Here is a 14,882-nt window from a genome sequence, read left to right as displayed (position 1 = left end):
GTGAGTACAGTGGAGTTGCTGTAAGTTTAGAGGAAAGTTAGAGAAAGAAGGGAGTTGAAAGGGGACTGAAAAGAAGGTAAAGCAAGAGAAGGGGGATTTAGTGATGTGAATGAAGGGATGGAGAGATGATATAAGAATTAGGGAATGGAGGAAGGGAAGAGGACAGGAGAGCTACGGAAGTAAGGAAGGGAAGGGAAAGAAAGAGGAAGAGAGCTAGGAAAGAAGGAAAGGGAAGGGAAGGGGAGAGAAGGGAAACTGAAGGGGAGAGGAGAACTAGTGAAGTAAGGAAAGGGAGAGGAGAGGAGAGAAAGGAAAGGTGGAAATGGAAGAGGGGCAAGAGGAGAGAAAGGGAAGTAAAGTAAGGTTATGGAAAGGAGAAAGGGAAGCAAAGAAGGGGAGCAGAGAGCTACAGAAGGAAAGAATGGAAAGGAAGGGAAGGGGAGCGAAGGGTAGACGAGAAGAAAAGAAAGAAGGAAGGAAAGGGGAAGAAGAGAAGGTAACGATGGAAAATGGAATACAAATTGGAAAAGAACAGAAGCAAAGGGAGGGGAAGCAAATGGAAGGGAAGAGAAGGGTAAGGTAGGGAGGGGAGGGAAAGGGAAGGATGAAGGAGATGGGCTAGTGAGGAAGGGGAGGGGAGAGAAGAGGAGGAAAGGAGTTTGAATGGTAGAGGAGGAGGGATAGGGAATAAAGGGAAAGGAAATCAGAAGGGAAATGAAGGGCAGGGAAAAGGGCAAGGATGGGAGTACAAGAAATAGGAAAGGAAGCAGGGAGTACAAGAAATAGGAAAGGAAGCAGGGAGAAGGAAGGGAAGGGAAGGGAGAGGGGGGAGGGGGAGAGAAAGGAAAGGAAGGGGAGATGAGAAGAGAAGAGAGTTAGGGAAGGGATGGGAAGAAGAGAGGAAAGTTAAGGAAGGGATATGGAGGAAAGAAAGTGGAAGGAAGGGAAAGGGAAATAATAGAAGAGACATGGTAGGAAGGGAGGGGCCTAGGAGGAGAAATGAGGACATGGGAGGAAGGCAGAGGGGAAGTAAGGGTAGAGAAGAAGAGAAATAGAGAAGGAAGGGGAAGAAAATGGGGACAGGAGGGGAAAGAAAAGAGTGGAAGGGATGGAAAGGGAAGAGCAAGGGAGGGAATGGGTGAAGATATAAGAGATAGGGAATGAAGGAAGGGGAGTGGAGAGGAAAGCTAGGGAAGTATGACAGGGAAGAGGAGGGAATGGGAGACAAGTGGTAAGGAAAGGAGGAAAGGTGAGGAGAAGATATAGGCAAATTAGGGGTATGAGAAGGGGAATGAAAAAGCAGGGAGAGAAGAAAGATAAATAAGTAAGGAAGGGGAGAGAAAAATAGTCGAAGGGAGAGGGGGAAAGGGGAGAGGAGAGGAGAAGTGGAGAAATAGGTAAGGAAGGGGGAGGGAAAAGAAAGTAGAGTGAAGGGGAGGGTATATTGTAAGGGGAGGGCAAATAATGGGAGGTGAGAGGAAGGAAAGAGGGTGAAGGGGTAAAGGAGAAAAATGTGCTAGCAAGTGAAGGGAGGGGAATGGAAGAGAAATTTGAAGGGAATGAAGGGAAAGAAGGGGAGAAAGAGGAGTGAAGGAAAATATAAAAAAGGGTCTGTAGGAATGGGTGTGGAGAGGAGTGAAGGGAAGGGGAGAGAATAGTATAGAAGAGAGATGGAGAAGGAAGGGAAAGGAAATTGAAATGGCAATGGAGGAAGGGAATGGAGGAAAGGAAGGGAAGGTGAGAGCAGAGAATAGGTAGGGCAAGTGAAGGGAAGGGGCAGATGAGAGCGACAGGGAAGGGAAGGAGTGATAGGCAAAAGGGGAGGAAAAATAGGGAAGGCATATGGGAGGAAGGAAAAAGAAGGGAAGACAAAGAATAGAAGAGATAGGAAAGAAGGGAAAGGCATTGGAGAGGATAGGCAAGGACAGTAAGGGAAGGGGTGAGAGGGGAGGGGAGGAGAAGGGAATGTTAGAGGAGAGCAGCGATAAAGAAGGAAACAAAGGGAAGGGAAGGGAAACAACAAGAAAGTGGAAAAGACAGAAGAGATAGGATAGGAAGGGAGGGCATTGGATTGAATTGAAGGGACAACAAGGACAGTGGAGGAATGAGGGGAGAGAAAGGAAGGGGATAAAGGAGAGGAGAGATAAAGAAGGAAGGGGGATGTACATGGGAAGGGTAGGGAGAAGCAAGAGAAGGGATAATTAAGGAAGGGGGAGGATGCAAGAGACAGGGAATAAAGGAAGAGAAGAGAGGAGGAGAAGAGAGGAGAGGAGAGCAGAGGAGAGGAGAGGAAGAGAGGAGAGGAGAAGAGAAGAGAAGAGAGAAGAAGAGAAGAGAGAAGAGGAAGAGAGAAGGGGAGAGGAGGGGAAAGGAGAGGAGAGGAGAGAAGGGGAAAGAAAAGGAGAAGAGAGGAGCAGACGTGAAGAGAAAGAGAAGAGAGGAGAGGAAGAGAGGAGAGGGAGAGAGGAGAGGAAGAGAGAAGGGGAGAGGAGAAGAGAGGAGAGGAAGAGAGACGGGGATAGGAGAAGAGAGGAGAGGGAGAGGAGAGGAGAAGAGAGGAGAGGAAGAGAGGGGAATAGAGGAAGAGAGAAGGGAAAAGGAGAGGAGAGGAAGAGACGGGGAGAGGAGGAGAGGAAGAGAGAATGGGAGAGGAGAGGAAGAGAGAAGGGGAGAGGAGAGAAGAGAAGGGGAGAGAAGAGGAACAGAGAAGAGGAGAGGAGAGGAGGAGACGAGAGTAGAGGAGGAGATGAGAGGAGAGGAAGAGAGAAGAGGAAAGGAAAGGAGAGGCGAGGAAGAGAGAAGGAGAAAGGAAAAGAGAGGAGAGGAAGAGAAAAGGGGAAATGAAAGGAAAGGAGAGGAGAGGAGAGGAAGAGAGAAGGGGAAAGGAAAGGAGAGGAGAGGAAGAGAGAAGCAGAAAGGAGAGGAGAGGAGAGAAGAAAGGAGAGGAAGAGAGAAGGGGAAAGGAGAGGAGAGGAAGAGAAAGGAGAGGAGAGAAGAGGAAGAGAGCAGGGAAAGGAGAAGAGAGGAGAGAAGAGGAAGAGAGCAGGGGGAAGGAAAGGACAGGACAGGAAGAGAGAAGGGGAAAGGAGAGGAGGAGAGAAGGGAAAGGAAAGGAGAGGAGAGGAGAGAAGGGGAGAGGAAGAGAGAAGGGAAAAGGAGAGGAGTAGAGGAAGAGAGAAGGGCAAAGGAGAGGAGAGGGGAGAAGAAGAGAGAAGGGGACAGGAGAGGATAAGAGGAAGAGAGAAGGGGAAAGGAAAGGAGAGGAGAGAAGGGGAGAGGAGAAAAAGAGAAGATGGAAAAGGAGAGGAGAGGAAGAGGGGAAAGGAGAGGAGAGGAAGAGAAGAGGGGAAAGGAGGGGAGAGGAAGAGGAGAGGGGAAAGAAGGGGAAAGGAGAGGAGAGGAAGGAAATGAGAGGAGAGGGGAGGAGGAGAGAAGGGGAAAGGAGAGGATGAGAGAAGAGGAAAGGAGAGGAGAGAAGGGGAGAGGAGAGGAAGAGAGAAGGGAAAGGGGGGGCGGAGAGGAAGAGAGAAGGGGAAAGGACAGGAGAGTAGAGTAGAAGAGAGTAGCGTAGAGTAGAGGAGAGGAGAGGAGAGGAGAGAAGGGCAAAGGAAAGGAGGAGAGGAAGAGAGAAGGGGAAAGGAGAGGGGAGGAGAAAAGAGAAGAGGGGAAAGGAGAGGAGATGAAGAGTAAAGGGGAAAGAAGAGGAGAGGAAGAGAGAAGTGGAAAGGAGAGAAGAGGAAGACTGAAGGGGAGAGGAAGAGAGGAGGGGCGAGGAGAGGAAGAAAAGAGGGAAGAGGAGAGGACGAGAGGAGGGGGAAGGGAAGGAAGAGAAGAGGGGAAAGAAGAGAAGAGGGGAGAGGAAGAGAGAAGGGGACATGAAGGGAGAGGACAGAAGGGAAAAGGAGAGGAAGAGAGAAGGGAAAAGGAGAGGAGATGAAGAGAGAAGGGGAAGGGAGAGGAGAGGAGAGGAGAGTAAGAGAGAAGAGGAGAGGAGAGGAGAGGAGAGTGGTGAGGAAGAGAGAAGGAGAAAGGAGAGGAGAGAAGAGGAAGGTAGAGGAAGAGAGGAAGAGAGAAGGGGAGAGGAAGAGAGAAGGGGAGGAAAGGAAGAGAAGAGGGGAAAGAAGAGAAGAGGGGAGAGGAAGAGAGAAGGGGACAGGAAGGGAGAGGACAGAAGAGAAAAGGAGAGGAGAGGAAGAGAGAAGGGGAAAGGAGAGGAGATGAAGAGAGAAGGGTAAAGGAGAGGAGAGGAGTGCAGAGTAGAGGAGAGGATAGGAGTGCAGAGTAGAGGAGAGGAGAGGAGAGGAAAGGAAATGAGAGGAGAGGAGAGGAAGAGAGAAGAGGAGAGGAGAGGAAAAGAGAAGGGGAGAGGAGAGGAAGAGGGAAGGGGAAAGGAGAGGAGAAGAGAGGAGAGGAAGATAGAAGGGGAAAGTAGGGGAGAGAAGAGAGGTGAGGAAGAGAGGAGAAAGGAGAGGAGAGAAGAGGAAAGTAGAGGAAGAGAGGAAGAGAGAAGGGGAGAGGAGAGGAGAGGAAGAGAGAAGGGGAAAGGAGAGGAAGAGAGAAGGGGAAAGGAAAGGAAAGGAGAGAAGAGTAGGGGAAAGGAGAGGAAGAGAGAAGGGGAACGGAGAAGAGAGGAAGAGAAAAGGGGAAAGGAGAGGAGAGGAGAGGAAGAGAGAAGGGGAAGGAGAGGAGGAGAGGAAGAGAGAAGGGGAAATGAGAGGAGGCGAGGAAGAGAGAAGGGAAAAGGAGAGAAGAGGAGAGGAGAGGAGAAGAGAGGAGAGGAGAGGAGAGGAGAGGTAGAGAAGAGGGGAAAGGAGAGAAGAGCAGAGAAAGAGAAGAGGGGAAAGGAGAGGAGAGGAAGAGAACAAGGGTGAAGAGAGGACGAGAAGAGGGGAAATGAGAGGAGAGGCGAGGAAGAGAAGAGAAGAGGGGAGAGGAACAGAAGAGGGGAAAGGAGAGGAGAGGAAGACAGAAGGGGAGAGGAGAGGAAGAGAAGGGGAAAAGGAGAGGGGAGGAAGAGAGAAGGGGAGAGGAGAGGAGAGAAGGGAAAGGAGAGGAGAGAAAAGGAAGAGAGCAGGGGAAGGAAAGGACAGGACAGGAAGAGAGAAGGGGAAATGAGAGAAGGGGAGGAAGATAGAAGGGGAAAGGAAAGGAGAGGAGATGAGAGGAGAGAAGGGGAGAGGACGAGAGAAGGGAAAAGGAGAGGAGTAGAGGAAGAGAGAACCGCAAAGGAGAGGAGAGGAGAGAAGAAGAGAGAAGGGGAAAGGAGAGGAGGAGAGGAAGAGAGAAGGGGAAAGGAAAGGAGAGGAGAGAAGTGGAAAGGAGAGGAGAAAAAGAGAAAAGGGAAGAGGAGAGGAAGAGAAAAGGGGTGAGGAGAGGAAGAAAAGAGGGTAGAGGAGAGGAGAGGAAGAGAGAAGGGGGAGGAAAGGAAGCGAAGAGGGGAAGGAAAGAAGAGAAGAGGGGATAGGAAGAGAGAAGGGGACAGGAAGGGAGAGGACAGAAGGGAAAAGGAGAGGAAAGGAAGAGAGAAGGGGAAAGGAGAGGAGATGAAGAGAGAAGGGGAAAGGAGAGGAGAGGAGAGGAGAGGTAGAGAGAAGAGGAGAGGAAAAGAGAAGGGGAGAGGAGAGGAAGAGGGAAGGGGAAAGGAGAGAAGAGAGGAGAGGAGAGGAGAGGAAGATAGAAGGGGAAAGGAGAGGAGAGAAGAGAGGTGAGGAAGAGAGAAGGAGAAAGGAGAAAGGAGAGGATAGAAGAGGAAAGTAGAGGAAGAGAGAAGGGGAGAGGAGAGGAAGAGAGAAGGGGAAAGGAGAGGAAGAGAGAAGGGGAAAGGAAAGGAGAGAAGAGTAGGGGAAAGGAGAGGAGAGGAAGAGAGAAGGGGAAAGAAGAGGAGAGGAAGAGAAGAGGGGAAAGGAAAGGAGAGGAGAGGAAGAGAGAAGGGGGAAGGAGAGGAGAGGAGAGGAAGAGAGAAGGGGAAATGAGAGGAGAGGAAAAGAGAAGGGGAAAGGAGAGGAGAGGAGAGAAGGGGAAAGGTGAGGAGAGGAGCAGAAGGGGGAAAGGAGAGAAGAGCAGAGGAAGAGAAGAGGGGAAAGGAGAGGAGAGGAAGAGAACAAGGTTGAGAGGAAGAGAAGAGGGGAAATGAGAGGAGAGGAGAGGAAGAGAAGAGGGGAGAGGAAGAGAAGAGGGGAAAGGAGAGGAGAGGAAGAGAGAAGGGGAGAGGAGAGGAAGAGAAGGGGAAAAGGAGAGGAGAGGAAGAGAGAAGGGGAAAGGAGAGGAGAGGAAGAGAAGGGGGAAAGGAGAGGGGAGGAAGAGAGAAGGGGAGAGGAGAGGAGAGAAGGGGAAATGAGAGAAGAGGAAGAGAGCAGGGGAAGGAAAGCACAGGACAGGAAGAGAGAAGGGGAAATGAGAGAAGGAGAGGAAGAGAGAAGAGGAGAGGAGGGGAGAGGAAAAGAGAAGGGGAGAGGAGAGGAGAGGAAGAGGGAAGGGGAGAGAGGAGAAGAGAGGAGAGGAGAGGAAGATAGGAGAAAGGAGAGAAGAGGAAAGTAGAGGAAGAGAGAAGGGGAGAGGAGAGGAAGAGAGAAGGGGAAAGGAGAGAAGAGTAGAGGAAAGGAGAGGAGAGGAAGAGAGAAGGGGAAAGAAGAGGAGAGGAAGAGAAGAGGGGAAAGGAAAGGAGAGGAGAGGAAGAGAGAAGGGGAAGGAGAGGAGAGGAAGAGAGAAGGGGAAGGGAGAGGAGAGGAAAGGAGAGGAGAGAATGGGAAAGGAGAGGAGAGGAGGAGAAGAGGGGACAGGAGAGAAGAGCAGAGGAAGAGAAGAGGGGATAGGAGAGGAGAGGAAGAGAACAAGGGTGAAGAGAGGAAGAGAAGAGGGGAAATGAGAGGAGAGGCAAGGAAGAGAAGAGGGGAGAGGAAGAGAAGAGGGGAAAGGAGAGGAAAGGAAGAGAGAAGGGTAAAGGAGAGGAGAGGAAGAGAAGGGGAAAGGAGAGGAGAGGAAGAGAGAAGGGGAAAGGAGAGGAGAGGAAGAGAAGGGGAAAGGAGAGGGGCGGAAGAGAGAAGGGGAGAGGATAGGAGAGAAGGGGAAAGGAGAGGAGAGAAGAGGAAGAGAGCAGGGAAAGGACAGGACAGGAAGAGAGAAGGGGAAATGAGAGAAGGAGAGGAAGAGAGAAGGGGGAAAGGAGAGGAGAGGAGAGAAGGGGAGAGGAAGAGAGAAGGGAAAAGGAGAGGAGTAGAGGAAGAGAGAAGCACAAAGGAGAGGAGAGGAGAGAAGAAGAGAGAAGGGGAAAGGAGAGGAGGAGAGGAAGAGAGAAGAGGAAAGGAAAGGAGAGGAGAGAAGTGGAAAGGAGAGGAGAAAAAGAGAAGAGGGAAGAGGAGAGGGAGAGAAACGGGGCGAGGAGAGGAAGAAAAGAGGGGAGAGGAGAGGAAGAGAGAAGGGGGAGGAAAGGAAGAGAAGAGGGGAAGAAAAGAAGAGGGGAGAGGAAGAGAGAAGGGGACAGGAAGGGAGAGGACAGAAGGGAAAAGGAGAGGAGAGGAAGGGAGAAGGGGAAAGGAGAGGCGATGAAGAGAGAAGGGGAAAGGAGAGGAGAGAAGAGGAGAGGAGAGGAGAGGAAAGGAGATGAGAGGAGAGGAGAGGAAGAGAGAAGAGGAGAGGAGAGGAAAAGAGAAGGGGAGAGGAGAGGAGAGGAAGAGGGAAGGGGAAAGGAGAGGAGAAGAGAGGAGAGGAGAGGAAGAGAGAAGGAGAGAGGAGAAAGGAGAGGACAGAAGAGGAAAGTAGAGGAAGAGAGAAGGGGAGAGGAGAGGAAGAGAGAAGAGGAAAGGAGAGGAAGAGGGAAGAGGGAGGAAAGGAAGAGAAGAGGGGTGAGGAAGAGAGAAGGGGACAGGAAGGGAGAGGACAGAAGGGAAAAGGAGAGGAGAGGGAGATAGAAGGGGAAAGGAGAGGAGATGAAGAGAGAAGGGGAAAGGAGAGGAGAGGAGAGGAAGGGAGAGGAGAAGAGAGGAAGAGAGGAGAGGAGAGGGGAGGAAAAGAGAAGGGGAGTGGAGAGGAGAGGAGGAGGGAAGGGGAAAGAAGAGAGGAGAGGAAGATAGAAGGGGAAAGGAGAGGAGAGAAGAGAGGTGAGGAAGAGAGAAGGAGAAGGGAGAAAGGAGAGGCGAGAAGAGGAAAGTAGAGGAAGAGAGGAAGAGAGAAGGTGAGAGGAAAGGAAGAGAGAAGGGGAAAGGAGAGGAAGAGAGAAGGGGAAAGGAAAGGGGAGAAGAGTAGGGGAAAGGAGAGGAGAGGAAGAGAGAAGGGGAAAGAAGAGGAGAGGAAGAGAAGAGGGGAAAGGAGAGGAGAGGAGAGGAAGAGAGAAGAGGGAAGGAGAGGAGGAGAGGAAGAGAGAAGGGGAAATGAGAGGAGGAGAGGAAGAGAGAAGGGGAAAGGAAAGGAGAGGAGAGGAGAGGAGAGAAGGGAAAAGGAGAGGAGAGTAAGAAGAGGGGAAAGGAGAGAAGAGCAGAGGAAGAGAAGAGGGGAAAGGAGAGGAGGGGAAGAGAACAAGGGTGAAGAGAGGAAGAGAAGAGAGGAAATGAGAGGAGAGGCGAGGAAGAGAAGAGGGGAGAGGAAGAGGAGAGGGGAAAGGAGAGGAGAGGAAGAGAGAAGGGGAAAGGAGAGGAGAGGAAGAGAAGAGGGAATGGAGAGGGGAGGAGAGGAAGAGGGAAGGGAAGAGGAGAGGAGAGAAGGGGAAAGGAGAGGAGAGAAGAGGAAGAGAGCAGGGGAAGGAAAGGACAGGACAGGAAGAGAGAAGGGAAAATGAGAGAAGGAGAGGAATAGAGAAGGAGGAAGGAAAGGAGAGGGGAGGAGAGGAGAGGAGAGAAAGGGAGAGGAAGAGAGAAGGGAAAAGGAGAGGAGTAGAGGAAAAGAGAAGCGCAAAGGAGAGGAAAGAAGAAGAGAGAAGGGGAAAGGAGAGGAGGAGAGGAAGAGAGAAGGGGAAAGGAAAGGAGAGGAGAGAAGCGGAAAGGAGAGGAGAAAAAGAGAAGAGGGAAGAGGAGAGGAAGAGGGGAAAGGAGAGGAGAGGAAGAGGAGAGGGGAAAGAAGGGGAAAGGAGAGAAGATGAAGGAAATGAGAGGATAGAGGAGAGGAGAGGAAGAGAGAAGGGGAAAGGAGAGAAGGAGAGGAAAAGATAAGGGGAAAGGAGAGGAGAGAAGGGGAGAGGAAGAGAGAAGGGAAAAGGAGAGGCAGAGAGGAAGAGAGAAGGGGAGTTGAGAGGGGAGGAGGAGAGGCGTGGAGAAGAGAGAAGGGGAAAGGAAAGGAGGAGAGGAAAAGAGAAGGAGAAAGGAAAGGAGAGGAGAGAAGGGGAAAGGAGAGGAGAGGAGAAAAAGAGAAGATGGGAAAGGAGAGGAAGAGGGGAAAGGAGAGGAGAGGAAGAGTAGAGGGGAAAGAAGAGGAAAGGAGAGGAAGAGAGAAGTGGAAAGGAGAGGAGAGGAGAGGAAGAGAGAAGGGGAGAGGAGAGGAAGAGAAGAGGAGAGGAAGAGAAGAGGGGAGAGGAGAGGAGAGGAAGAGAGAAGGGCGACAAAAGGAAGAGAAGAGGGGAAAGGAGAGAAGAGAGGAGAGGAAGAGAGAAGGGGACAGGGAGGGAGAGGACAGAAGGGAAAAGGAGAGGAGAGGAAGAGAGAACGGGAAAGGGGAGGAGATGAAGAGAGAAGGGGAAAGAAGAGGAGAGGAAGAGAGAAGGGGAAAGGAGAAGAGGGGAAAGGAGAGAAGAGAGGAGAGAAGGGGAAAGGAGAGGAGAGGAGTGGAGAGGGAAGGAGAGGAGAGGATAGAAAAAAAGAAGGGGAGAGGAGAGAAGAGAGGAGAGAGAAGAGGAAGATAGAAGGGGAAAGGAGAGGAGAGAAGAGAGAAGAGGAAAGTAGAGGAAGGGAGAAGGGGAGAGGAGAGGAAGAGAGAAGGGGAAAGGAGAGGAAGAGAGAAGGGGAAGGAAAGGAGAGAACAGAAGGGGAAAGGAGAGGAGAGGAAGAGAGAAGGGGAAAGGAGAGGAGAGGAAGCAAAGAGGGGAAAGGAGAGGAGAGGAAGACAGAAGGGGAAGGAGAGGAGGAGAGGAAGAGAGAAGGGGAAATGAGAGGAGAGGAAGAGAGAAGGGGAAAGGAAAGGAGAGGAGAGAAGGGGAAAGGAGAGGAAGAGAACAAGGGAGAAGAGAGGAAGAGGGGAAATGAGAGGAGAGGCGAGGAAGGGAAGATGGGAGAGGAGAGGAAGAGAGACGGGGAAAGGAGAGGAAGAGAAGGGGAAAGGAGAGGGGAGGAGAGGAAGAGAGAAGGGTAGAGGTGAGAAGGGGAAGGAGAGGAGAGGAAGAGAGAAGGGGAAAGGAGAGGAGAGGAAGAGAGAAGGGGAAATGAGAGGAGAGGAGAGGAAGAGAGAAGGGGAAAGGGGAAAGTAGAGGAGGGGAAGGAGAGGAAGAGAGAAGGGGAAAGGAGAGGAGGGGAAAGGAGAGGGAGAGAGAAGGGGAAAAGAGATGAGGGGAAAGGTGAGGAAAGGAATAGAGAAGGGAAAAGGAGAGGAGAGGAAGAGAGAAGGGAAGAGGAGAGGAGAGGAAGAGAGAAGGGAAGAGGAGAGGAAGAGAGAAGGGGAAAGGAGAGGAGGGAAAAGGAGAGGAGAGGAATAGAGAAGGGAAAAGGAGAGGAGAGGAAGAGAGAAGGGAAGAGGAGAGGAAGAGAGAAGGGGAAAGGAGAGGAGGGAAAATGAGAGGAGAGGAAGAGAGAAGGGGAAAGGAGAGGGGAGGAAGAGAGAAGGGGAAAGGAGAGGAGAGGAGAGGAAGAGAGAAGGGAAAAGGAGAGGGAGAGAGAAGGGGAAAGGAGAGGAGGGGAAAGGAGAGGAGGAGAAAGGCGAGGAAAGGAATAGAGAAGGGAAAAGGAGAGGAGAGGAAGAGAGAAGGGAAGAGGAGAGGAAGAGGGAAGGGGAAAGGGGAGGAGGGAAAATGAGAGGAGAGGAAGAGAGAAGGGGAAAGAAGAGGGGGAAGAGAGAAGGGGAGAGGAGAGGAGAGGAAGAGAGAAGGGGAAAGGAGAGGAGAGGAAGAGAGAAGGGGAAAGGAAAGGAGGAGAGGAAGAGCGAAGGGGAAAGGAGGAATAGGGAAGGAGGAAAGGGAAGGGGACAAGAGATGGGAGAGGAAAGACAGGGAAGGGAAAGGTATGGGAAGAGTTAAGGGAAAGGAAAGTATGTGGAGAGGAGAGAGGGAGGAAGGGAAGCAAAGGTAAGGGAAAGAAATGGAAGGGAGGAAGCAAAGGGTAGTAGAGATTAGAGATAGAGAAGGGGAGGAGAGACAGGCAAGGGATGCAGGTGAGAGGAAACACAGTGAAGGGAAAGGCATTGGAAGAGGTAAGGGAAAGGAAAGTAGGTTGAGAGAGAGGGAGGAAGGGAAGCAAAGGGAAGGGAAATAAATGGAAGGGAGGAAGCAAAAGGGAGTGGGGATTAGAGATTGAGAAAGGAAGGGGAGGAGGGCCAGGCAAGGGATGCAGAGGAGGGGAAGGGGAAATGATAAAATAAAATAGAAGGGGAGGAAGATTAGGTATGGGAGGGAAGGAAGGGGAGGTACGATAGGGGATATGAAAGGGAATGAAGGAAGTGACCAGAAGGGAGGGGAATTGGAATTTCAAGTCACTTGCAAGTTATTTTAAATTTGGTATCAAGTTCAGTTTTCGGTTCAGTTTGGTGTTCAGAGAAGGGAAGTGAATTGGCATTGCAAGTCCTTTTCAAGTTCGTTTTTCACTGTGGTTTCAATTTCATATTTCAGTTCACTTCCTTTGGTTTATTCACTCACCTTATCCCCTTAGAACTACACCTGCCCCTTCCGTTTTTCGGAGCCTGCTCCGCCCCTGCAGCTCCGGCCTCTCGCCATCCTCAGCTCCAGCCGCCTGCCGTGGTCCTCCCCCGTCCGGTGTCCCTGAGTGCACTGCGGACGCTGCCTGGTTACCAGCCTTTCACACCAGGAGACGTAACAATGGAGGCTTTTCATCATACATTACCACTTTGTGGGTGATAGTGCTAGCATGTGTTTCAGTATAACAGGGGGACATGGAAGGCACGGATTTAATCTAATTTCTTAAGAAATCAAACCATTTAGTCACAAATGATCCTGCGATGAACCTGAAGGATGATCCCATCCTACCTGTCTTACTTCCTCGACAGTGGTCTATCCTTTTCGCTCCGCTGTGGCGGAGGCCTCCCGTAGCGCGTGCCCTGGGCCTCGTCACATCACAATGGAGGGCCTGTTACGTCATAAGTGTTCCATTGACAGGATTCTAGTCTGGCGCTGTGAGGAAGCAAGTGAATAACTTATGTCGGATTTTCTCAGTCTTCGTCTAAAATAAATGATTTTTTCAATATGAGGGTCACTGTCAGAACTTGCTTTCACGGCGGTCCTTCGATGTACAATACTTAATGTTTTTTTATTTACTGGTCCACAACTGTGTGCGTCCAGCATCTTCTCTCTAGCATTGCCAAGTAACTCCCCTTACCCAGCGAAGTAGTGCGAATATCAATAGAAACGTCACATGTAAAGGTTCTCGAACGATGATTATTTAATCCAATGAACAAAAGCTGCGAGTTTTTGAGTCTTGCCTCTGAAGACCTCTAGTTCGAAGCCTGTGCAGTGATGGCAGCTCCGTCAAGTGATCTTCTGTGGATGTGGTTTCTATCGGTCGAAGTGTTAATAATTGAAAATTGATATAGGTGTCCAGCCGGAAGCACAAAGCACTTCTTTGCGGAAGGACTTTGTGCAAAACCTGATGGTGGAAATGTACGGGCCCAGCTATATATAAATTCTGTGCCTGAAGGGGGCACTAACGTCTAATATATACGCATGGCACGAATAAACGTGAACATTAAGCCACCTGAAATACCATAGGGTGAGACCAGTGAATGAGGCACGCTTGGCGTGCGTGTGAAAGAGGAATGAATACATGAATGGAGTAGTCCTGAGCCTGGGCAGATGAATAGCTTGAATAATAGGAGTGAAGGCTCATGGACATAAAATATGAGTAGTTGGTCAGTACGCTTTAATACCCCTGTACGTCCCTGTAGTATCGCTTCATGTGTAGGAGAGGGGTAAGCGTCTGTCAACAGCACAGCTTTCATGAAATGCAGTGGGTGTCTTCCCTAACGTGTCCAGTAAGAAAAGAATGGGCTGCAATATTTCTTTAAACAGTCCTCTAATGTTTTCAATCCCTTCCTCTCGTTTTCAACAATTCTACAGCTAGTAAATTCTGTCAGTACTCTACGATATGAGGAGTTTGACCTAGGGACACAGTTTTTTACACCACGGCTTGTATACGATCAGTCTCCTCCATTTATATATCATTTCCATCACCACTAAAACCTGGGAAACGTCTGGGCCATGTGTGTTGTTTTGGCTCCCTTGCACTGCTAGCAGCAGCGGCTGCCGCAAATCTCAAGGAGACATGGTGCAGGGAGATGGGGGGCTGGGGGAATTGGACAGGGGGAGGAAACAAAAAAAAAAAAGAATAAAAAAACCTTACTTTTTCCTGCCACTGCCGGCGACCGCCTCGCTCCTCTTCTGATGGTGTTGGTGTTTCCTAGCATGAGAGCAGCACTAGGATTGGTCTGATTGGCTTGTTCTGCCGCTCAAACTCTGCGTGGGAGTTTGTGCAATTTTTCCATCCTGGCTGTGCAACACAGCTGGGTTGGGGAAACCTAAGTGTGCATGTCAGTTTGGCCCGCCTGAGATGGCTGGCCAAACTGACATGCACGCTAAGTGCACTGACTCCACTCCCCCTCACTCCCTCCCACAGATCAGCCCCACCCCACCCCTCCCTGCACCTGCTGGCTGAGCCAGCAGCTGAAAAATAAAACAATCATAAAACATTATTTTATTTTTTAACTGCTCGCTCTTAGTCGCAGGGTGGATGGGGGAAGGGAGGGGGGCAACACTCTGCCATTGCGAAGGAACTGCTCCTGACTGCTAGCAGCCTGACACTGTACTGTGATATATGACTGGGCCAAGAAAAGTTCATTTTATGCATTTTGTTTTTATTATTATTAGGTCTGGCATTACCCAAGGCCTTTTGATTTTACTAAATGTATAAGGATAATATACTTACTTAATGGGGCTTTCGGAAAACTCTAAATCCATTAGTCTGCTGTTGTGTCATTCACATTGTGTTGTCACCCACCACGGCATACAGCATAGGGCAATGAGTCAGCCTACTTCAGCCAGTGGCTGCCTTTACTTTGAATGATGCAATTTGCTCTTTCAGAAGGAGCACAACCTCACACAAGATTGTTCCCTCCAGTGCCAGTGTTTTTTACTTTATTATTGCTCAAGATTGCCTTTGTGTGTAGAGCCTGGTGAGATAGCAGGATGCTTTCTACCAGATCTGAGCACAGGACTCATTCCAGCTTCATCAGTTCTTGTCTAATGCTAATGCTGTTGTGTCCTTTTTAGAATGGCCTTTGTATTTTTTACTGCTGCTATTTCACAGCATACCCACATGTATCTATTTAAAACTATTCTTTATAAAGTTATCCCCTTTTTAATATGCATACCATATAGTGAAGTGCATTTGTAACTGCAATCCTGTATGTCATGCTTGTAACTATTTTAATTGAAGACTAAAGTTATACTTGTAAGCCAACTTAGTCTGCATGTCCTGCGTGGCCAGTTTTTTTTCTTTCTTTCTTTCTTTCTTTCTTTCTTTCTTTCTTTCTTTCTTTCTCTCTCTCTATCTATCTATCTACAGCATGCATCATAGGACAGTGGGTCCACCCACTTTGGGCACTGGCTGAATTCACTGGGAGTGGCACCATCCTGCCCTTTTACAAGGAGCACATCCACACATAAAGTTGTTCCCTCCAGTGACAGGGATTAATATGGTAATGTGAGCTTTTGTGAGGCCATAAAACATTTTTGCCTTAAGCCA

The 14,882-nt window shown here is 50.0% G+C and overlaps 3 pseudogenes; all 3 read left to right on the top strand.

Annotated features, from left to right (window-relative positions):
* Positions 1-322: 322 nt before the first annotated feature.
* On the top strand, positions 323-4,797 carry LOC138249590 (trichohyalin-like; annotated as a pseudogene).
* A 1,332-nt stretch (positions 4,798-6,129) lies between these two features.
* Positions 6,130-9,696, top strand: LOC138249589 (trichohyalin-like; annotated as a pseudogene).
* Positions 9,697-10,047: 351 nt separating this feature from the next.
* LOC138249588 (octapeptide-repeat protein T2-like) lies at positions 10,048-10,848 on the top strand (annotated as a pseudogene).
* Positions 10,849-14,882: the final 4,034 nt, after the last annotated feature.

This window comes from Pleurodeles waltl, chromosome 8, assembly GCF_031143425.1.
Source record: "Pleurodeles waltl isolate 20211129_DDA chromosome 8, aPleWal1.hap1.20221129, whole genome shotgun sequence".
Classification (NCBI taxonomy): domain Eukaryota; kingdom Metazoa; phylum Chordata; class Amphibia; order Caudata; family Salamandridae; genus Pleurodeles; species Pleurodeles waltl.
Note: the sequence above shows the minus strand (reverse complement) of the source record. Positions and strands in the feature narration are given on the sequence as shown.